Source organism: Hyperolius riggenbachi, chromosome 12 (assembly GCF_040937935.1).
Source record: "Hyperolius riggenbachi isolate aHypRig1 chromosome 12, aHypRig1.pri, whole genome shotgun sequence".
Lineage (NCBI taxonomy): Eukaryota > Metazoa > Chordata > Amphibia > Anura > Hyperoliidae > Hyperolius > Hyperolius riggenbachi.
The window spans coordinates 4,793,175-4,816,245 of NC_090657.1; positions in this window are offsets into that span (position 1 = coordinate 4,793,175).

Here is a 23,071-nt window from a genome sequence, read left to right on the forward strand (position 1 = left end):
CAGTTGTACGCCGACAGATTGACTTCCGCAAACCCAGGACGACCAGGAGGGCAGCAAACACAAGCCGCAGCTAGTGCCCAAAAGGGAATGGTGTCGGCAGTGTCCTTGGAGTGGGAAAATTTTATGACACCCATGCAGCAGCAGCCCACAGAACAGCAAGCGTGCAGATCCACCTCCAACACCGATCGCCTGGAGAAGATGGTCAAGGACTACATGTCAGATGGCGTAGCTGTGTTGAACAATCCATCTGCACCCTTCAACTATTGGGTATCGAAGCTAGACACCTGGCACGAACTGGCAATGTACGCAATAGAGGTGCTGGCTTGCCCGGCAGCCAGCGTTATGTCGGAACGCTGTTTCAGTGCTGCCGGAGGCATCGTCGCAGATCGGCGTATCCGCCTCTCCACAGAAAATGCAGACCGTCTGACTCAAATTAAAATGAATCAATCCTGGATTGGAAACGACTACGCAACACTCCTGTGATGGGTTAGCGTTTCCGGTCCCTGTTTATTGAACCTCTCATCTTTATTACATTTATGACTGCATGGCGGCAAAAAGCATTGCTATATCCGCACGCTTCTTGTCCTCATGCAAGGCCTGGGATGCTGTGTCTCAAAAAGCGTGGCCTTCTCCTCCTGCGCCTCCTCCTGTTCCATCACGTGTGCTGCTGCTGCTGCTGCTGGGTTAGCGTTTCCGGTCCCTGTTTATTGAACCTCTCATCTTTATTACATTTATGACTGCATGGCGGCAAAAAGCATTGCTATATCCGCACGCTATTTGTCCTCATGCAAGGCCTGGGTTGTTGTGTCTCAAAGCGTGGCCTTCTCCTCCTGCGCCGCCCTCCTCCTGTTCCATCACTTGTGCTGCTGCTGGGTTAGCGTTACCGGTCCCTGTTTATGGAACCTCTTCTCTGTATTACATTTATGACTGCATGGCGACAAAAAGCATGTTACCTGTGCAAAGAAACATGACATTTTCCACATTTAAAAGACAGTTTTTCCTTTGAAACTTTACAATCAATTTTCTCAAAAACTATAAGCTCTTTTTCAAATATTTTTTTTCCCTCTTGTACCCACTCCCAAGGTGCACATAACCTGCTAATTTGGGGTATGTAGCATGTAAGGAAGCTTTACAAAGCACGAAAGTTCGGGTCCCCATTGACTTCCATTATGTTCGGAGTTCGGCGCGAACACCCGAACATCGCGGCGATGTTCGCGAACCCGAACATCTAGGTGTTCGCCCAACACTAGCCAGAGTGCTGCAGTGCAATGCTTCACCCTCCTCGCTTCTCACTGCAACACCAACAATTAGATTCATTTGACCCTACAGCAGAGTGCACAACAGAGTCCTATGTATTAGGGCAGCCGGCTCCCATGCACTCCCTGACATGCCCTTTGCTGACCCACGCCCAGTGATGTACTCTCTGCTGGACAGTAAGTATGTCACTGAGCTTCCCATCATATTTGCGTCATTCCGTGCACGTTGGCCACACTGCCACCGCCAAGTGATTTTAAATGTCTGCGTTGCCCATTGACTTCCATGCACTCTGTCACTGACGGTAACGCATTGTTGACTTTGTGGTGGGTCAGTGGTAATTGGGAAACTTCCGTCTCAATGCGACGCGGTTAGCGTACTGATTCTCATACTTTCTTTGCTGTTGCATTACCTTGCATGTAGAAAGGGTAACGCAACGCAAAAACAAGTCCCCTAGTGTGAAAGAGGCCTCAAGCTGTAATCCCGGGTTGCCGTTCAGCAGCCTGGTTTTGTGAGGACTTCATCTTTCCTCTCTGCATTACTTTTCATACTCCACCACAAGCATAAGAGGGTCCGAGTTCTCTCTGGTTTGTTCTTTTCTCCCCCTGGAAGAACTGGAAGAACAGGTATTTCAGAGCCCCATCATTAGAAGGTGAATTGTTCCCTCTTCAGTGACTGGCCCCAGAATACAGTAATGGCATTATTGTTTCTAGTATGTATGAAGCACTAACATGTTAAGGCAGTACTTTCCAAAGTACAATGAACAATATAACTCACTGTCCCTCACCAGTGGGCGAGCTATGGGCCCCGGTGCAAGTTTTTATATGGGGGGGGTCCCAAGCGCTCTATACATAACAATTTATGGAGCGCACCAAAGCCTGCCAAGGACAACCAGTGTAAGAAGGGGATGGGGAGCAGTGTGTTAAGGATTACCACTATTCAGACTATCTATAGAAGTGATTATTTCCAGCACAGGACCAATAGAGAGCTAATACTGTGATAGAGGGTGGACCCTTCGGGGCCCCTCTGGCCCAAGGGCCCCAATTCAGTCACTACCTCTGCACCCCCTATTGCTACTCCACTGTCCCTCACAAAGGCTAACCAACTGCCAGTAATATCATAAATATCCAGTTCAAACTCTTAACCCTAACTTACAAAGCTCTCCACAACCTCCCTCCTGTGTACATCTCCTCACTAGTCTCCAGATACCAACCCAACTGCAATCTCAGATCTGCACATGAACGTCTATTGCCCTCCTAGAATCACCTCCTTGCTATTCAAGATTTCACAAGTGCTTCACCCCTCCTCTGGAATCCCCTGCCACAACACATCTCTCACTCTCCAACCCTTGATCTCTTTAAACCTGCCCTCAAAACTCACTTTTTCCGTCAAGCATACGCTCTACCTCAGGCCAGTTCACCTCCTGACCTCTGGCCAAGTTGTGTTCCTACTAGATAACCGGAAACACACTGCCTTTAGGGATGAATATTGTATATTACCCCACCCCATTCCTTTACTTTGTAAGCCATTGTAAGCTCACAAGGGCAGAGCTCTTTCACCCTTTTGTGCCTTGGAATTTGTTACACATGTATTCCTATTCATTTAGTGACTATTATTATTCTGTATTTTCTATACCATTATCTACCATTATTCTATTATAATACCATTCTATGTATACATTATACAGTGCTATGGCATGTGTTGGTGCTTTATTAATGATTATTATTATAATAATAATCCTCATCATCCCTACCAGCTGGGCTGTGGGGTTAGAGTCGGAGTCGAGCCATTTTGGGTACCTGGAGTTGGAATCGGAGTTGGCGCTTTCATAAACTGAGGAGTTGGGGTTTGAGTTGGAAGATTTTTGTACCGACCCCGCAGCCCTGCCTACCAGAGAGGACAGCTAACGGCATGTTGTTATAATGTGTTAGACAATTAGAGCAGCTTTAGAAAACTCACACAAACACTGGGAGATCATGAAAACCTCATAGAAGGCGAAGGTGCTTGGCCATGAGGAACATGTAGTGGTCTGTTCGATGTACTCTACAAAGCTTTCTAAGAAATGTTGACTGGAAACACTGTATAGCACTAGTGTTTAATGGATATATATGACCACCAGGTGTAAAGATCAGCCACAGACTCAAAATCCATACCTGCATTCAGTCCACACAAATCAAGCAATGTATATCTTCCAAAAAACAACACAAGAGAACTCTTTGCTGGTCAGTTTAGTAAAATCTAGTTCTGTACTACAGGTGGCCAGTGAGATACAAATAACTCTGGGTTGGTGCAAGATTAGCCATATTCTGTATTGCAATGTATGCAGCTTGGAATACTCCCGTATGGCCTCTGTGTGGTCCCATTTTCAAGCTGTGTATATTTTAGTGTAGAATTTGCCTAATCCTAAATATGTGCACCTTATTGACCATCACTACACTTTACTATGAGTCCTGCACTGAAGTAATAGTCCACTGACTTCACTTTGTATTGTAAACACTTTTCTTCCCAACAAGACACTGACCATCTGAGCTGGATTTGTTGGAAGACCACATAGGCCCAGGACTTAGGAGGCAGGAAGGCTGGAGGGAGGTGTGTACTACTGTAGTCCTGAAAAGTGCCTCTGGTACACATTGGTCCCTCAACAGTCCAACTGGAATCCATCCATCTATCCTCGGGGAGGGTTCCCATTGGTCTACTTAAGAACCAATGGGGAGCCCCAACGGCACTTTTCAAGATGCTTTGCTGGGGCTTGCTAGTAGAGCGGCGTGTGCAGCGTTAAAATGACCCTCAGACATCACCGTGAACCCTCCCTCAGGGAGACAGGGGGAGGCTTTTCCGCCACTCTCTTCCAGAGTTCCCTTATATCATGGACCATGTGGGCTGATATCGCTTAGAGCAGAGAGCCCCATGTACTCCGGGCAACCTCAGTCTGGCTATACCAGCCTGCATGGGTGACAAGGGATTAAAGAGGCTTGGGAGGGGCACCTCCCATCATAAATGTATTTTTATTATTGCAAACAATAGGTATATTTTCAGGGGATCCTTATACAGCAGTATTGCGGCTCTACAGCAATCGCTGACAAAAACATTACAACTTGCTCTCGGGTTTCCAGAAGGAAATCCCGGCAGGAAATTCACGGCTTTTTCTGGGGATACATGAATTTCCCAGGACGTCTCCCAGGACAGCACCCCTCCTTGAGACTTGTCTCTCTTCCCCTAAAAGATTGAAAACATTGCATAACAAGCAGGCAGGCAGCATAAGTACCCTGTACTCACATAGAGACCTCAGTTTGTTTTTCTGTCCCGGACGGGATGCATCGGGGAAACCTCCGCAGGTGCTATCAGGGTCAGGCGGCCAAGGGCAGCGCTGTAGCAGGTTCACGCGAAATGCCGGTCAGGGGAGTCAGTTTGGAGTCTGCGCAGCGTGGAGGAGGCTTCTCCCTATCAGGCGGCATCTTTATGCGTGCAAAAGGAAGTTCTGGTCGCATACCGGAAATACGTCACGTGCTGGCTTCCCACGTGACCGGAAGGAGGAAGCACCAATTACAGGGGTGATGCGGTGCAGCTGGGATCGTCTCTCATCAGGTGCAGGTAATTTTTTTAACTTTTATTTACTGTATTTTTTGGACTATAAGACTCACTTTTTCCCCCCCAAAAGTGGGATAAAAAAGTCCCTGCGTCTTTTATAGTCCAAATGCAGGGAGTTCCTGACTTGTGAACGCCTTCCAATACTAACCTTCAAAGCGCCGCAATGTCGGGGACTCCCTATACATTGCTCATGCAGAGGAGGACACGGGGACAAACGGAGGACAACTGGACATAGGGGAGGACACAAGGGGGACAAAGGACACAGGGATACACATGAGGTACAAAGGGGGCATAATCCACAAGATGCCCCTTCACCATGGATGCACCAGTTTTTAGTATATACATTTTCCCCTGGCTTTGTCCTCTAAAACTAAGTGTGTCTTATGTTCAGGAGCGTCTTATAGTCCGTAAAATATGGTAAATGCAGCTGCATTCCATGTTCTCTCTCCCTCTCCCTCTTCCTCTCCTCTTCCCCCCCCCCCTTCCCCCATGGAGGACGCCGCAGAACCTACTCCTTTGCAATCTGCTGAGTCTGGCACTGAACCCTCTCTGGTAAGCAGCACAGGGGTGCTCCATTAGTATCAGTTTTATATGCACATATATATTAGGTATATATTTTGTTCATGAGGATGTTGTGGAACCTGCTTTAATTATGGGCATATTGTGCTTTATTGCAGCCCAAAAAGGACAAGTCCAGCTCCCAGCATCATTCATCTTCTGCCTCTACTGCTGAAGTGGAAAAGAAATGTCCCTTATGCAATTCAAAAATGTCGTCCTCCTCTTCAAGTACAAAATGATGTCACTATTGTACTGATAAGATAGTGAGAAATGAATCACCTGTGATATTTAAGGATCTTATGGGGTGGATGAGGTCAGAGATGTCCACAGCTATTAAGGAGATTAAGGGTGCTGCTGTAGCTTTCTCATCTGCTTCAGTTCCTACTGAAACTCAGTCTGCAATAACGCTTCCCGAGGAAGGATAATATCCCTCCAACGAATTCTCCACCTGTATCGGTAATCCCCACGGGTAGAAGAAGAGGGATTGAAGAATCGGTATGATCTGATTTATCTGAGGGGGGACTACAAATATCCTCCTTTGGGGAAATGTCTGAGAATGAGGAGGGTGAAAAAGGTGGAAAGATTCAGAAATTTGCTTTTTCACCAGATTTTATTATTATCAGCCAAGTATAATACTATGGGTAATAAAGCTGAACAAAAGTCTCTGACTCCGCTGGATCAGATGTATGAGAGCCTTTCTGATCCTCGAACTGCGTTTATCCCTGTCCAGTCTTCTCGCAAATCGATGATTAGGAAGGAATGGGATAATCTGGAAAAACGGGCCTTTTGGCCTAGATCTCTTAATAAACCGTACCCTTTTAGTGCCGAGGATCAGACATTTTGGGGTCCTTCTCCTAAGCTTGATCCAGCTTTGTCTCAAGTATCCAGAAATACAGACCTACAGTTTGAGGATTTTGGGCACCTCAAAGATCCTATAGATAACGACAGATAATCTTTTAAGGAGAGCATGGGAGTCTTCATTACTTACGTTTAAACCTGCTGTAGCCTCCACTGCAGTCGGAAGATCCCTTTAAAACCTGGTTAACTGAAACACAACAGAAGATAGCTTTAGGAGTGCCTAGAGAGGACATTTTAAATGATTTCCCTAATTTTTTTAATGCTACCAATTTTCTTACTGATGCTGCTGACACAGTGAAACTTACGGCAAGGACAACTGCCTTGGTGAATTCAGCCAGACGTGAGAGGAGATGGTTCCCCCTATAAAACGCAGAAAGGAAAGCCAAACTATGCCTCCCAGTCTTCAGCTCCATCAAACAATGACGCCAGGATCCCAGTGGTGGGGAGAATCGCCCACTTTTACGAAAAATGGCAGAAAATATTTCAAAACCGATGGTTACTAAAGATAGTTCTAGAAGGGTACAGTATCGAATTTATTCATCCTCCCCCCGCAAAAGTTCATGGTCTGCCCAGACCCAAAGGACAAGTGTCAGAGACTGGCTTTACAGAAGAAAATAAACTCTCTTCTTCAAAAAAGAGTAATCAGAGACGTACCATTTTGTCAGAGGGGTCTAGGTTATTACTCTCCAGGTTTTCCTAGTAAAGAAGCCTCAGGGAGAGTTTCAGTTTATCCTGAATCTAAAGGAATTGAACAAGTCGGTAAAATACAGAAAACTCTGAATGGACAATATTCACTCAGTAATAGATTGTTTACAGAAGGACTGCTTCCTTCCATCTCTGGACCTAAAAGACGCTTACTTGCATGTCCCAATACATCTGAGATCTTAACAATTCCTCAGGTTTGCTATTCACCTGGGCGGAAAGGTAAGACATTTCCATTTTAATGCTTTACCTTTTGGCATTACTTCTGCTCCATGGTTATTCACAAAAATCATGTCTGAGGTGTTAGCAGTCATTAGGAGTAGATCTATCTTAATTTTGGGGTACATTGACGATCTCTTAACTTGGTGGGGACTCTGCGGATTCTGTTTTGTCTCAACTGGTATCTACTATATCTCTTTTACAGTCATTGGGGTGGCTCATAAACTGGTCTAAGTCTTCTCTCCACCCTTGTCTACTCATGGAATATTTGGGGTTCAATATTTCTACCACTGATCTGAAATTTCTGCCATTCTTAATGCTGTTTCTTCTTTCCAGCAGGCAAGTTTCATATCTCTAAGAAAGGCTATGGCAATCCTCTGTCTGCTGACCTCGGCCTTTCTAGCCATTCAATGGAGTCAGTTTCATTCCAGAACTCTACAAATTTGGATCCTCAGAGAACGGCACAGAGACGTAAGAACTCTAGACAGGAGGGTCTTGATTCCTTACAATGTAAAGGTGTCTCTCAGGTGGTGGCAAGATCTTGCACATCTATCCAAAGGTTGTCTGTGGCATTATCCTTGTCAGGCAACGATAACGACAGATGCAAGTTTGTGGGGTTGGGGAGTACACATGAACAATCTTCCAGCTCAGGGTCAATGGTCCAGGAAAATGAGAGGAAACTCATCAAACAGCAGGGAACTTCAAGCAGTGTGGTATGCCTTACAAAACTTCAACAAACAGATCAATCAGTGTCACGTCTTGATAAGAACAGACAACAGCAGTGTAGTGGCTTACCTGAATCGGCAGTGCGGGACAAGAAGTCCACTACTATGGTCTCAGACAGTGAGAATTCTAAACTGAGCTGAAAGGAATCTCAAGTCGCTCAGGGCCATACACTTAAAAGGATCAGCCAACCAACTAGCTGATTTTCTCAGCAGATCTCCTCTGAAACAGGACAACTGGGCCTTACATCCAGCAGTATTTCAGGACATTGTAAGTCAGTGGGGTTCTCCAGAGGTGGACTTATTCGCCAACAGGGAGAATACAAAATGCCGGAAGCTTTGTTCACTATCCCCTCAGGACAAGCCTCTAGCAGTGGATGCCTTTTCCCTCAGTTGGGGAACACATCTCATGTACAGCTTTCCTCCAATATCTCTCTTATGGTGGCCATACATGGTACAATAAAAACGTTGGATTATCCCGTTTATTCGATCTAAATGATCGAATCAAATGAAAGTTCAATGCTGGAAAAATCTTTATATTCGATCTAACGGAATAATCAAACTAAATAATCTAATCGAAAAAAATGAACAATTGTACCATGTATGGCCACCTTTACCAAGAGTTCTGAACAAAATTATGCAGGATAAAGCCCGCAAGATTCTAACTGCCCCATTCTGGCCAAAAAGAACCTGATTCACGTTGTTACAGAAACTGAGTGTCTCAACCAATTATACTGCTGGATCGGCAGGATCTACTTCAACAGGGTATGGCATTTCATCCCAACCTTCCTCTTCTTCATCTTACAGCATGGAACCTGAGTGGAGTATCCTAAAGGCTAAAGGTTTTTCAGATAACTTGTCAGAAACCCTAATCCAAAGTAGAAAAAAGGTAACTAGGTTAATTTATCAAAAAGCATGAAGCATCTATTCAGAGTGGTGTGCTGAAAGATCCTTAAATTAATCCTTCTCTTCTTCAGTACTGGAGTTTCTGCAGCAGGGCTTCCAGAAAGGACTGAGTATCAGTACTTTGAAGGTACAAACGTCAGCCATTAGTGTGTTTTTAGAAAGAAGGTTGGCAACAGAAGAATACTTTGTCAGATTCTTTCAGGCATTAAAGAGACTTCGTCCAGTGATCCGTTCCAGAATTCCATCCTGGGATTTAAAGAGACACTGAAGCGAAAAAAAATATGATATAGTGAATTGGTTGTGTACTATGAATAATTACTAGAAGATTAGCAGCAAAGAAAATATTCTCATATTTTTATTTTCAGGTATATAGTGTGTTTTCTAACATTGCATCATTCTATAATCTGTGCAGATTATACAACACTCAGCATTCAAAATGATTCTTTCAGAGCAGTCTATGAACTAATGACCTCTCCTCTGGCAGAGAAAAAGTAAATAGTTCAATAACAGTTGAGATAATAAAAGTCAGAAAACAGCCCTCTCCACGACTTTGAAAGTCGTAGAGATTAATGGCTTTTTTGTATAGAGATAACAACTGGAGTTTCTTAACTCTTCCTCTACTGGAAACAATTAGACTGATGTATCTGATCTTAATGTTTTATTTCTTAGCTGTACTACACATACAAATCATAATATCATAATTTTTTTTTTCGCTTCAGTGTCTCTTTAAACACTGTTCTTCAGGCTATGTGGGCACCACCATTTGAACCATTGGAGCAAATTTCTGATAAACTTCTTTCACTAAAGATTGCTTTTTCTTTTAGCAATCACAACAGCGAGAAGAGTAGGAGAACTTCAGGCCTTATCAATTAGAGAACCTTATTGTATAATTTCAGACAATAGAATCACCTTACGGTTGGATAATGCCTTTATTCCTAAGGTGGTTTCCAAATTTCACAGATCACAGGAAATATGCTTACCATTGTTTTTGTCCAAATCCGTGCAACGAGAATGGAAAAAAGACTACCTTGCTTAGATGTGAGAATCGACAGGGCGGGGCAAGAAGTCACTACATAGAACAAGAAATTGGAGGAAGTCTGATGCAATGCTGGTCTTATTTGGAGGAAACTTGAGGAAATCGGGCATTTAAAGAGACACTGAAGTGAAAAAAAATATGATATAGTGAATTGGTTGTGTACTATGAATAATTACTAGAAGATTAGCAGCAAAGAAAATATTCTTATACTTTTATTTTCAGGTATATAGTGTTTTTTCTAACATTGCATCATTCTCTAATATGTGCAGATTACACAACACTCAGCATTCAAAATGAGTCTTTCAGAGCAGTCAGTGAAGTAATGACCTCTTCTCTAGCAGAGGAAAAGTAAACAGTTTACTTACAGTTGCGATAATAAAAGTCAGATAACAGCCCTCTTCACGACTAACTTAGTCGGAGAGCTTAATGGCTTGTTTGCATAGAGATAACAACTGGAGTTTAACTCTTCCTGTACTGGAAACAATTAGACTGATGTATCTGATCTTAATGTTTTATTTCTTAGCTGTGCTACACATACAAATCATAATAGCATCATTTTTTTTCCGCTTCAGTGTCTCTTTAAAGCCACTCTGGCAAGATGGATCAGACAGGCTATTTCCACTTCATACCAGTCCCAAGGGAAACTGCTTTCTTCATCAGCAAAGGCTCATTCGACAAGAGGAATCTCCGCTTAATGGGCAGAGAGGGCTGGAGCTTCCATTGAGCAGATGTGCAGAGCGGCGACTTGGTCTAGCCAGAATACCTTTGTCAAGCACTATAGATTTTATCTAGTGCAGACGTTTTGGCAGAAATGTTTTACAAGCAGTCCTCCCACCCTAGAATGGATCTTGTTCATCTCTCACGGAGGGGTGCTGTCCTGGGAAAGACCAACTTTACTTAGGGTAACGTCTTTTCCAGGAGTCACAAGGACAACACCCCTATGACCCACCCTGTTGTGGGAATTTTGCAGGTAAGGTATACCGGTATTGTTATTTTTAAAGCATCAAGTAGGGTCCGTGTAATCTTTTTTACTAACTGAGGTCTCTATGTGAGTACAGGGTACTTATGCTGCCTGCCTGCTTGCAAAGTTTTTAATCTTTTAGCTTACTGTCCATATTGGGGAAGATAGACAGGTCTCAATGAGGGGTGCGGTGCTGTCCTTCTGACTCCTGGAAAAGATGTTACCATAAGTAAAGTTGGTCTTTTCACTACCTTTTGTTCCTTTTTGTTTTGTTCCTTTTATTAAGACTTGCAGGTGCGCATGGGCAGATTCGCCGCAGAACACTCCTGGCCACAGGAGCACTAATGGTGTCCTTTACAGTGAACGGAAGAAGCGGTAAGCAGAAGGACTCCCACATAGTAGCCCACACATGCCTGTTGTCACCATTTAAGCAGGTTACTTCACCTCAGGTTTCCTTTAAAGGATAGCTGAAGTGACATGAGATAGACATGGGTATGTACAGTGCCTAGCACACAAATAACTAGGCTGTGTTCCTTTTTTCTTTCTCTGTCTGAAAGAGTTAAATATCAGGTATGTAAGTGGCTGACTCAGACAGGAAGTAACTGCAATGTGACCCTTACTAATAAGAAATGCCAACTATAAAACACTTTCCTAGCAGAGAATGGCTTCTGAGAGCAGGAAAGAGATAAAAAGGGGAATTTCTTATCAGTGAGGGGCGCACTGTAGTCACTTCCTGTCAGGACTGAATCATCCACTTACATACCTGATATTTAACACTTTCAGACAGAGAAAGAAAAAAAGGAACACAGCATAGTTATTTGTGTGCTAGGCACTGTACATACACATGTCTATCTCATCATGTCACATGTCACTTCGGGTATCCTTTAACAATCCTCCTAATCTCTGTATGGAAGGATAATGAAATGTAAGCACACACTGGGTTTATGAATAGGTGAATATGGCTATCCCTATTATGATTGTGGTGGCTGGGCAGACCCATGCAGGTGACCAGCATAAAGACTTATGTCCCTCTAAGCTAGGGACCAAGTATGTCGTAAGCAGCTGCCATTTGTATGATGGTCTGTGGATAGCACCATGTCCACCACATAAACAGGAGGGCAGCGGTCAACTCTTAGGGCACATTTCCACTAGCAGTATGCTTTCTGCTTCCGACTTTCCGCTTGGCATCTCCTCGCGGTTGTGAGGCGGAAGTCCAGATTCGGCTTTGCACTACACTGCTGGGGAAACAGATGTGTGCTGAAGAAATCTGCAGCATGCAATCCATCTATTTCCTCTCTGCTGGCTGATGGTGTTCAACTCTCATTGTGCTCACTGGAAGAAGAATGCTGCTGGCCCTGGGACCCACTAGCAGTTCTTTTATAAGCCCTTGTTATTTGCAGCTCTCTTGCTGATGTACTATGGAGGATTTTTTTTTAAATTGCATCCCCAAGTGGGATCATAGCATTAGGGTACATTAGCAAGAGCTTTGCAAATCACACACGTTTAGAAAAGCGCTGCTAGTGGGCTCCAGACCTTAGGTGTGAGTAAGGAGACAGGAGGAACTGGTTGGCGATATACACCATTAACTGGTGGCAAGTTTACCAATTTTGGACCCCTGTAACTCTGGTTTGCAGAGATGTAGGGACCCCATCTTTGGAATCCAAGTCTAACAATATGTCTTCTACCTGCATGAGACATTTCGTGAAATTCAGACGTTGCTAACGGCCATGGCTGAGATTTATGTACGTCACCATCACTACCATTGAAATAGCCCAAATAAACAGGTTTTTGTGACCCTAGGCTATGACCTCTTCGGCCTAGGACTGCATTGAACGTGACCCACGCATTGTGCGCATTCTGGACAACACCAATTACTGGGTTTATACCCTTCTGGATCCACGGTACAAACACAATGTTCCAAAACTGCTTGAAGAAAGAGCCAGACAGGTCAAAATGGAAGAATACCAGCAGGCCCTTGTGGAGACTTTAGAGAGGAGATTGACATCCTCCCCCTCCTCTAGCCAGTTGTACGCCGACAGACTGACTTCCGCAAACCCAGGACGACCAGGAGGGCAGCAAACAACACAAGCCGCAGCTAGTGCCCAAAAGGGAATGGTATCGGCAGTGTCCTTGGAGTGGGAAAATTTTCTGACACCCATGCAGCAGCACACAGAACAGCAAGCGTGCAGATCCACCTCCAACACCGATCGCCTGGAGAAGATGGTCAAGGACTACATGTCAGATGGCGTAGCTGTGTTGAACAATCCATCTGCACCCTTCAACTATTGGGTATCGAAGCTAGACACCTGGCACGAACTGGCAATGTACGCAATAGAGGTGCTGGCTTGCCCGGCAGCCAGCGTTATGTCGGAACGCTGTTTCAGTGCTGCCGGAGGCATCGTCACAGATCGGCGGCGTATCCGCCTCTCTACAGAAAATGCAGACCGTCTGACTCAAATTAAAATGAATCAATCCTGGATTGGAAACGACTACGCAACACTCCCGGACCCCAACCAAGTAACATGAACAATGAACATCTGTGATGGGTTAGCGTTTCCGGTCCCTGTTTATTGAACCTCTTATCTGTATTACATTTATGACTGCATGGCGACAAAACGCAAATTGCTATCCGCACGCTTCTTGTCCTCATGCAAGGCCTGGGTTGTTGTGTCTCAAAGCGTGGCCTTCTCCTCCTGCGCCACCCTCCTCCTGTTCCATCACGTGTGCTGCTGCTGGGTTAGCGTTACCGGTCCCTTTTCCTGGAACCTCTTATATGTATTACATTTATGACTGCATGCCGACAAAAAGCATGTTACCTGTGCAAAGAAAACAGACATTTCCCGCATTTAAAAGACAGTTTTCCCTTTGAAACTTTAAAATCGATTTTCTCAAAAACTATAAGCTCTTTTTGCTAATTTTTTTTTCCTCTTGTACCCACTCCCAAGGTGCATATACCCTGTAAATTTGGGGTATGTAGCATATAAGGAGGCTTTACAAAGCACGAAAGTTAGGGTCCCCATTGACTTCCATTATGTTCGGAGTTCGGGTCGAACACCCGAACAGCGCGGCCATGTTCGGCCCGAACATCTAGATGTTCGCCCAACACTACACGTGACCCGTTCGGCCAATCACAGCGCTAGCCGAACGTTCGGGTAACGTTCGGCCATGCGCTCTTAGTTCGGCCATATGGCCGAACAGTTTGGCCGAACACCATCAGGTGTTCGGCCGAACCCGAACATCACCCGAACAGGGTGATGTTCTGCAGAACCCGAACAGTGGCGAACACTGTTCGCCCAACACTAGTGGCAAGGTGGAGCGAAGAGAATTATTTTTATTTGGGTTGCAACATGTTTCGCAGGATAAGAAAGTGAAACTCCCTCCCTCAGCTTTCAATGCACAATAACTGTCCAATCAAAAGCGAGTATGTAAATTAGGAGGAAAGATGAGGTCAATAATATAATAATCCGAACATTTATATAGCGCTTTTCTCCTGTTGGACTCAAAGCGCTGAAGAGCTGCAGCCACTGGGACGCGCTCAGGAGGCCACCCTGCAGCGTTAGGGAGTCTTGCCTTGAACTCCTTACTGAATAGGTAATGACCCTAACCAGGATTCGAACCCTGGTCTCCCATGTCTAAGGCAGTGCACTTAACCAGTACTCTATTCAGCCACTGCTGAATATGTGGGTGTAAGTACTGGGTGACATGTCGATTGTCGAGGCTGAGTGCAGGTGTACGTACTGGGTGCCATGTGGAGGCCGGGTGCAAGTACTGGATATCCTGTGGGTACAGGTGTAAGTACTGGGTGCCATGTGGAGGCCGGGTGCAAGTACTGGATATCCTGTGGGTGCAGGTGTAAGTACTGGGTGTTATGTGGAGGCTGGGTGCAAGTACTGGATATCCTGTGGGTGCAGGTGTAAGTACTGGGTGCCATGTGGAGGCCGGGTGCAAGTACTGGATATCCTGTGGGTGCAGGTGTAAGTACTGGGTGCCATGTGGAGACCGGGTGCAAGTACTGGATATCCTGTGGGTGCAGGTGTAAGTACTGGATATTGTGTGGGAAAGTACTGGGTGTCAAATGTGGCAGGAAATGGTGGGAGTTATGGGTAGCATGTGAGTGCTTGGTATGGGGGGAGAAAGGTGGCTCCTGGATCAATGTAAGGTGGGTGCTGGGTATGGGGGTGTCATTGTGGGTGCAAGGGGAAGAAGAGGTCCCGGTTGGTGCTTGGAATGGGATAGGATACTGTGGGTGCTGCTGGGATGAGTAAAGGTGCTGGGTGAGGAAGAGGCCTGTAAGGGTGCAGGGGAATGGAAAGGTCAGTGTGCATGTCAGGAGAGGTCACTGTGAATGCTGGTGGGGGGAGAGGTCAGTGTAGGTGCTGGTGGAGGAGGGAGAGGTCACATTGCATGTCAGAGGTAGTGTTGGGCGAACAGTGTTCGCCACTGTTCGGGTTCTGCAGAACATCACCCTGTTCGGGTGATGTTCGAGTTCGGCCGAACACCTGACGGTGCTCGGCCAAACCGTTCGGCCATATGGCCGAACTAAGAGCGCATGGCCGAACGTTCCCCGAACGTTCGGCTAGCGCTGTGATTGGCCGAACGGGTCACGTGGTTCGGACCCGAACGCGCTCTGATTGGCCGAACTGTCACGTGGTTCGGGTAAATAAATACCCGAACCACGTCATATCTCCGCCATTTGTCTGTGGGTTTAGCTTTGGGTAGGCAGGCAGGGTAGTTCGCGCTCCAGCCACGCTAGCCAGGGTCCCCCCTGTCATTGTGTCACTGCTGGGAACAGTAGTACACCGCTTGCTCAGCCACACTATATAGCATTCTGTTTACTGCCACTCTGTGTACCTCGCTCAGCCACACTATATAGCATTCTGTTTACTGCCACTCTGTGTCTGCTGGGAATAGTGGTACACCGCTCGCTCAGCCACACTATGGGCTTGATTCATAAAGCGGTGCTAACTGTTAGCACGCCTGTGAAAAACCCCTTAGCACGTCTAAACAAGCTTTTCGCGCATAAAACTTTACGCGCGCAAAACTTTATGCGCGTAAAACTTTACGCGCGTACTGCACAGAGCGCAGGGCACACCGCGCGAAGTGCACATTAAAGCCTATGGGACTTAGCGCGCGTAAAACTTTGCGCGCGTAAGACTTTACGCGCGCAAAGTTAGCGCGCGATCTGATTGAGAAATCCGGTGCTAACCTACTTAGCACCCTGGTTAGCGCGTCTAAAGACTTTAGACGTGCTAAGTAGGTTAGCACCGCTTTGTGAATCAAGCCCTATATAGCATTCTGTTCACTGTTCTGTGTCTGCTGGGAATAGTGGTACACCGCTCGCTCAGCCACACTATATAGCATTCTGTTTACTGTTCTGTGTCTGCTGGGAATAGTGGTACACCGCTCGCTCATCCACACTATATAGCATTCTGTTCACTGTTCTGTGTCTGCTGGGAATAGTGGTACACCGCTCGCTCAGCCACACTATATAGCATTCTGTTCACTGTTCTGTGTCTGCTGGGAATAGTGGTACACCGCTCGCTCAGCCACACTATATAGCATTCTGTTCACTGTTCTGTGTCTGCTGGGAATAGTGGTACACCGCTCGCTCAGCCACACTATATAGCATTCTGTTTACTGTTCTGTGTCTGCTGGGAATAGTGGTACACCGCTCGCTCAGCCACACTATATAGCATTCTGTTTACTGTTCTGTGTCTGCTGGGAATAGTGGTACACCGCTCGCTCAGCCACACTATATAGCATTCTGTTTACTGTTCTGTGTCTGCTGGGAACAGTAGTACACCGCTCGCTCAGCCAGAGTATATAGCATTGTGTTTACTGCCACTCTGTGTACACCGCTCAGCCAGACTATATACCATTGTTTACTGACACTCTGTGTACACCGCTCAGCCAGACTATATACCATTGTTTACTGACACTCTGTGTACACCGCTCAGCCAGACTATATACCATTGTTTACTGCCACTCTGATTCTGCTGGGAACAGTAGTACACCGCTCGCTCAGCCAGACTATATACCATTGTTTACTGACACTATATAGCAGACTATATAGCATTGTGTGTACACCGCTCAGCCAGACTATATACCATTGTTTACTGACACTCTGTGTACACCGCTCAGCCAGACTATATACCATTGTTTACTGCCACTCTGATTCTGCTGGGAACAGTAGTACACCGCTCGCTCAGCCAGACTATATACCATTGTTTACTGACACTCTGTGTACACCGCTCAGCCAGACTATATACCATTGTTTACTGCCACTCTGATTCTGCTGGGAACAGTAGTACACCGCTCGCTCAGCCAGACTATATAGCATTGTGTTTACTGCCACTCTGTGTACACCGCTCAGCCACACTATATAGCATTGCGTACTCTGCCAGTCAGTGTGTATATTGCTGGGATCAGTAATACTCCACTCACCGTCAACCACTATATGAGCTCAACATGAGTTCCCCAGAGACCTCCGCTGTGAGCAGCACTCCCAACAACAGCAACAGCCAACGCCCCACGCAAGCTATAACATCCACCCCAGCAGCCAGTGGTCAGCAGCAGCCCTCCCCGGAGGAGAACGTTGTGTCCATCAGTCCGTCGCCAGAGCGATTAATGAGGGCTGCCATTGAGGAGATGATGGGGCCTGATGTGGAGGAGGAGGTCTGGCTCAGGCCAGCATCCCAAGTTAATGTTGAGGACGATGAGGGGTCTGTGTCTGGGGATGTTGGGGTGGCAGAGGTGGTGGGTGGGTCAGACTCAGGAGAAGAGTTGTATGATGAGGATGATGATCGGGACCATCTGTATGTGCCTCAGAGTCCGACCCCGGAAAACATGTTGTATCGTGTGTTTAGGTACTAAAATCTGCGTTCCCTCCCAGTAGTGTTGGGCGAACAGTGTTTGCCACTGTTCGGGTTCTGCAGAACATCACCCTGTTCGGGGTGACTATATAGCAGACTATATAGCATTGTGTTTAATGCCACTCTGTGTACACGGCTCAGCCACACTATATAGCATTGTGTTTACTTCCACTCTGTGTCTGCTGGGAACAGTAGTACACCGCTCACCCGCCACTGTATAGCATTGTGCTCTGTGTCACTGCTGACAATAGTGGTACACCGCTCACCCACCACTGTATAGCATTTCTGTACTGCCACTGTACTGCTGCCAGTCAGCGTGTACTTTAAGGATAAGTGAAATGAGGAAGAAATCCGGTGAAAGAGGGAGGGGCAAGGGAAGAGGTGTTTCCCCTGACGGTTCACGTACAGGCCACAGGGGAGCACCCAAGAAAACCCACTCAATACTGCCCATGTTGTCCAGGACAACAACCCTCACAGATCCAAAAGAACAGGACCAGATAATTACTTGGATGACCTCTCAAGCGTCCAGCAGTGGGTTAAGCAGCACCAGCACATCACGCACGAGGTCCGAGTCCTCAGCCAGTTAAAGTCTGGGCTTTCTTTGAAGACTGCACTGAGGATGTTACCATGGCGATTTGCAAGGTGTGCAAGACCCGCCTGAGCAGGGGGAAAAGTATTAACAACCTCTCCACCACCAGCATGAGCCGCCACATTCTATCCAAACATCCCACTCTGTGGGCAAACGCGGCAGGACAGGGTACCACCAGCAACACTGCCTCCCTTGGGTTCACCAGACTCACCACCAGACCCGCCTCAGCAGCAGCAGTAGCCCAGCCATTGCGTGGTTCACAACATTCACAAACATCAGACGATGCTGACACTGTCACTTTCCGGACTAGTGCTCTTGAGGTCTCCCAGTGTTCATCAAACACAACAACCAACAGCCCTTCGGTGTGCAGCGCTACGGTTGAGTTGTCTGTCTCTGAGATGTTTGAGCACAAGAGGAAATTGCCAGCAAATGACCCCCGGGCCGTGGCAGTAACAGCCAGCCAGCATAGCCAAGCTTCTGGCCTGCGAAATGCTGCCATATCGAGTGGTGGAGACAAACAGCTTCAAGGGCATGATGTCAGTGGCCATCCCACGTTACGTGGTTCCCAGCCGCTACCACTTTGCGCGCTCTGCAGTGCCTGAGTTGCATGAGCACGTGGTCAGCTAAATAACCCGAAGCTTGAAGAATGCCGTTGCCTGCAAGGTTCACCTCACCACTGACACCTGGACGAGTGCGTTCGGCCAGGGTCGATACATCTCCCTTACCGCGCACTGGGTGAACCTTGTGGAGCCTGGCAGCGATTCCTCACCTGCTACGGCGCGGGTGTTGCCCACGCCGCAAACAGCTGGATAACAACAGCAGCACCTACCTCTCTGACTCCTTCTCCTCCAACGCATCTCAAAGCTGTACCTCATCCGGAAATGCTAACCCAGCACCAGCAGCAGTAGGATCGTGGAAGCAGTGCAGCACAGCTGTTGGCATGCGTCAGCAAGCGTTGCTGAAGCTGATCTGCCTTGGGGATAAGCAGCACACAGGGGAGGAAATTTGGAGGGGAATAAAGGAACAGACGGATTTGTGGCTGGCACCGCTGGACCTGAAACCGGGCATGAAGCTAGACACCTGGCACGAACTGGCAATGTACGCAATAGAGGTGCTGGCTTGCCCGGCAGCCAGCGTTATGTCGGAACGCTGTTTCAGTGCTGCCGGAGGCATCATCACAGATCGGCGTATCCGCCTCTCCACAGAAAATGCAGACCGTCTGACTCAAATTAAAATGAATCAATCCTGGATTGGAAACGACTACGCAACACTCCTGGACCCCAACCAAGTAACATGACCGATGAACATCTGGGATGGTTTAGCGTTTCCGGTCCCTGTTTATTGAACCTCTCATCTGTATTACATTTATGACTGCATGGCGGCAAAAAGCATTGCTGCTATATCCGCACGCTTTTTGTCCTCATGCAAGGCCTGGGTTGTTGTGTCTCACAAAGCGTGGCCTTCTCCTCCTGCGCCTCCTCCTGTTCCATCACGTGTGCTGCTGCTGCTGCTGCTGCTGCTGGGTTACCGTTGCCGGTCCCTGTTTATGGAACCTCTTATCTTTATTACATTTATGACTACATGGCGGTACAAAGCATGCTATCCGCACGCTTTTTGTCCTCATGCAAGGCCTGGGTTGTTGTGTCTCACAAAGCGTGGCCTTCTCCTCCTGCGCCTCCTCCTGTTCCATCACGTGTGCTGCTGCTGCTGCTGCTGGGTTACCGTTGCCGGTCCCTGTTTATGGAACCTCTTATCTTTATTACATTTATGACTACATGGCGGTACAAAGCATGCTATCCGCACGCTTTTTGTCCTCATGCAAGGCCTGGGTTGTTGTGTCTCACAAAGCGTGGCCTTCTCCTCCTGCGCCTCCTCCTGTTCCATCACGTGTGCTGCTGCTGCTGCTGGGTTAGCGTTGCCGCGTGGTCCCTGTTTATTGAACCTCTTATCTTTATTACATTTATGACTACATGGCGGTACAAAGCATGCTATCCGCACGCTTTTTGTCCTCATGCAAGGCCTGGGTTGTTGTGTCTCACAAAGCGTGGCCTTCTCCTCCTGCGCCTCCTCCTGTTCCATCACGTGTGCTGCTGCTGGGTTAGCGTTGCCGCGTGGTCCCTGTTTATTGAACCACTTATCTTTATTACATTTATGACTGCATGGTGGTACAAAGCATGCTATCTGCACGCTTCTTGTCCTCATGCAAGGCCTGGGTTGTTGTGTCTCAAAGCGTGGCCTTCTCCTCCTGCGCCACCCTCCTCCTGTTCCATCACGTGTGCTGCTGCTGGATTAGCATTACCGGTCCCTTTTCCTGGAACCTCTTATATGTATTACATTTATGACTGCATGCCGACAAAAAGCATGTTACCTGTGCAAAGAAAACAGACATTTCCCGCATTTAAAAGACAGTTTTCCCTTTGAAACTTTAAAATCGATTTTCTCAAAAACTATAAGCTCTTTTTGCTAAAAAATTTTTTCCTCTTGTACCCACTCCCAAGGTGCACATACCCTGTAAATTTGGGGTATGTAGCATGTAAGGAGGCTTTACAAACCACAAAAGTTCGGGTCCCCATTGACTTCCATTATGTTCGGAGTTCGGGTCGAACACCCGAACATCGCGGCCATGTTCGGCCTGTTCGGCCCGAACCCGAACATCTAGATGTTCGCCCAACACTAGTCAGAGGAGGGAGAGGTCACTGTGGGTGCCGAGGAGGGAGGTCATCAGGGTCTTGCCTGCTTCCACTCTTAGAGAAGGTCTCTTGTTGGGGCTGCCTCTCAACAAGTGTCCTGGTTGGAGGCGGAGCTACCCACGGGTTAATTACGTGTCATGACTCAGCCGTTTCCATGGAGATCACCAATGAAGAGTGTGATAGGGTGAGTTATACGCAATCCTTCCTGCCATTCTTCCACCTGGAGGGAGAGAGCGAGGAAGGTGCAGTAGCAGCGGGCTGCATTCGAGAGGAATGCGGCCCAATCCTTATAAAGTTTGCTCACCCCGAGGTTAGCCACACTCACCTAGTTATAGACTCTGTGCATGCTTGCTTTTCTGTGTCCTACGATAGTAAATTGTAATGACGCTCAACTTGTCTCCTCTTCAGAATTTACATTTTTGGACATCAGGATAAGCATTAGTAAGGATGGAAAATTGGACATGGATGTGTATCGCAAGACAACCTCGGAAAACAGCCAGGTCCATTATAGCAGTGAACATACTATCTCTTTAAAGGAAAACTGAAGCCAGAGGTATATGGAGAGAGACGCCCCGAGTCTGGCATATAGACGGCTCTGGCACTTTTGATTGGCCTGAGGAAGTGGGCATAGTCTCACGAAACGCGTTGCCTGTGCTTAATTATCCATTAAACTTCCTTAAGTGATTTTTGTCGTCTATGAGGTAAGCCACCTCAACCTTTATTTTATTGATTTTAAAGTGTTTTATATATATTGGGCGCCTCTTTTCCTTTGCTGTACCCCACTCCCCCCACCTATTCAGGAGGTGGACCTTGCACACCTGTTTTGGGTGCGTAAAGGTTTTCTGCTAAGAGAGCGACCGAGTCCAGCACCGCTGGCAGACCTGAGTGGAGTCGGGTGTAATACACTCCACGTGCCTGAAGTGGTCGGTTGCCCCTAACGCAACCCACCTTTGTGAGTACCCTTTTCTCAGAAGTACTTTTGATACTCCAATACTTGTGACATACTGCACTATTCGGGCTCCCCTTTTTCTTTGTTTTTTTCTTCCCGTACTGTACGTAAGAGGTGTATGGAGGCTGCCATATTTATTTCCATTTAAACAATACCAGTTACCTGGCTATACTACTGGTCCTCTGCCTCTAATGCTTTGAGCCATAGACCCTGAACAAGCATGCAGCAGATCAGGTGTTAATGACATTATTGACAAGATTAGCTGCATGCTTATTTCAGGTGTGATTCAGACACTACTGCAGCCAAATAGATCAGCAGGATGCCAGGCAACTCCATATCCCTCTCACTTCAGTTGTCCTTTAAAAATTGCAGATACATAGCAGTCTCCGTCAACGTTATCAAGTTCGCTGACGTCACCACCATTGTCGGCCTTGCCACCAAGGACGATGTCCAGGCATACTGCCAGCAGGTGGAGAGAATTTGCCACTGGTGGAAGAAGACTAGGCTGGTGCTCAACACTGCCAAGACTGTGGAGCTGATTGTTGACTTTAGGAAGTCTGCTCCCTCCCTTCCTCCAATCTACATTGATGGCACTGAGGTGGCTAGAGTACCCTGCGCCCGCCTCCTGGGCACTACCATCTCCAGTGACCTCAGCTGGAAGCCCAACATCACTGCCACCCAGCAGAAAGCCAAACAGGGACTCTGCTTCCGCTGCCAATTGAGGAAGTTTGTCATGGCATGAGAGATTCTGGCAAGTTTTTACTCTGCCACCATTGAATCGATCCTCTGCTCCTCCATCTTGGTGTGGGACACTGGTGCCACAGCCAGTGATGAAAACAAACTACAGAGGATCATTGAAAGCTCCCTCACTTGCCAGTCTATACAACACCCGACTAGAGCGCTGCAAATTGTCAATGATCCCTCTCACCCAGGCCATCGCTTCTTCAGCCTGCTTACATCAGGTTTCAGGCCATATCCACCAGGACTGCTATGGGCACATCCACTCTTCGGCCCCTCTAGTGTCACAATTTCAATTCTACCCTGTATGTGTTGTTTTTGTTTTTTTTATTTATTTATTGTACTTTGTCATTTTTCTGCTTGGTAACTGCATGTTTGTGAGCCTATGTACCTATTTATCTACCTGTCTTCTACTTGAGCTATGTATTG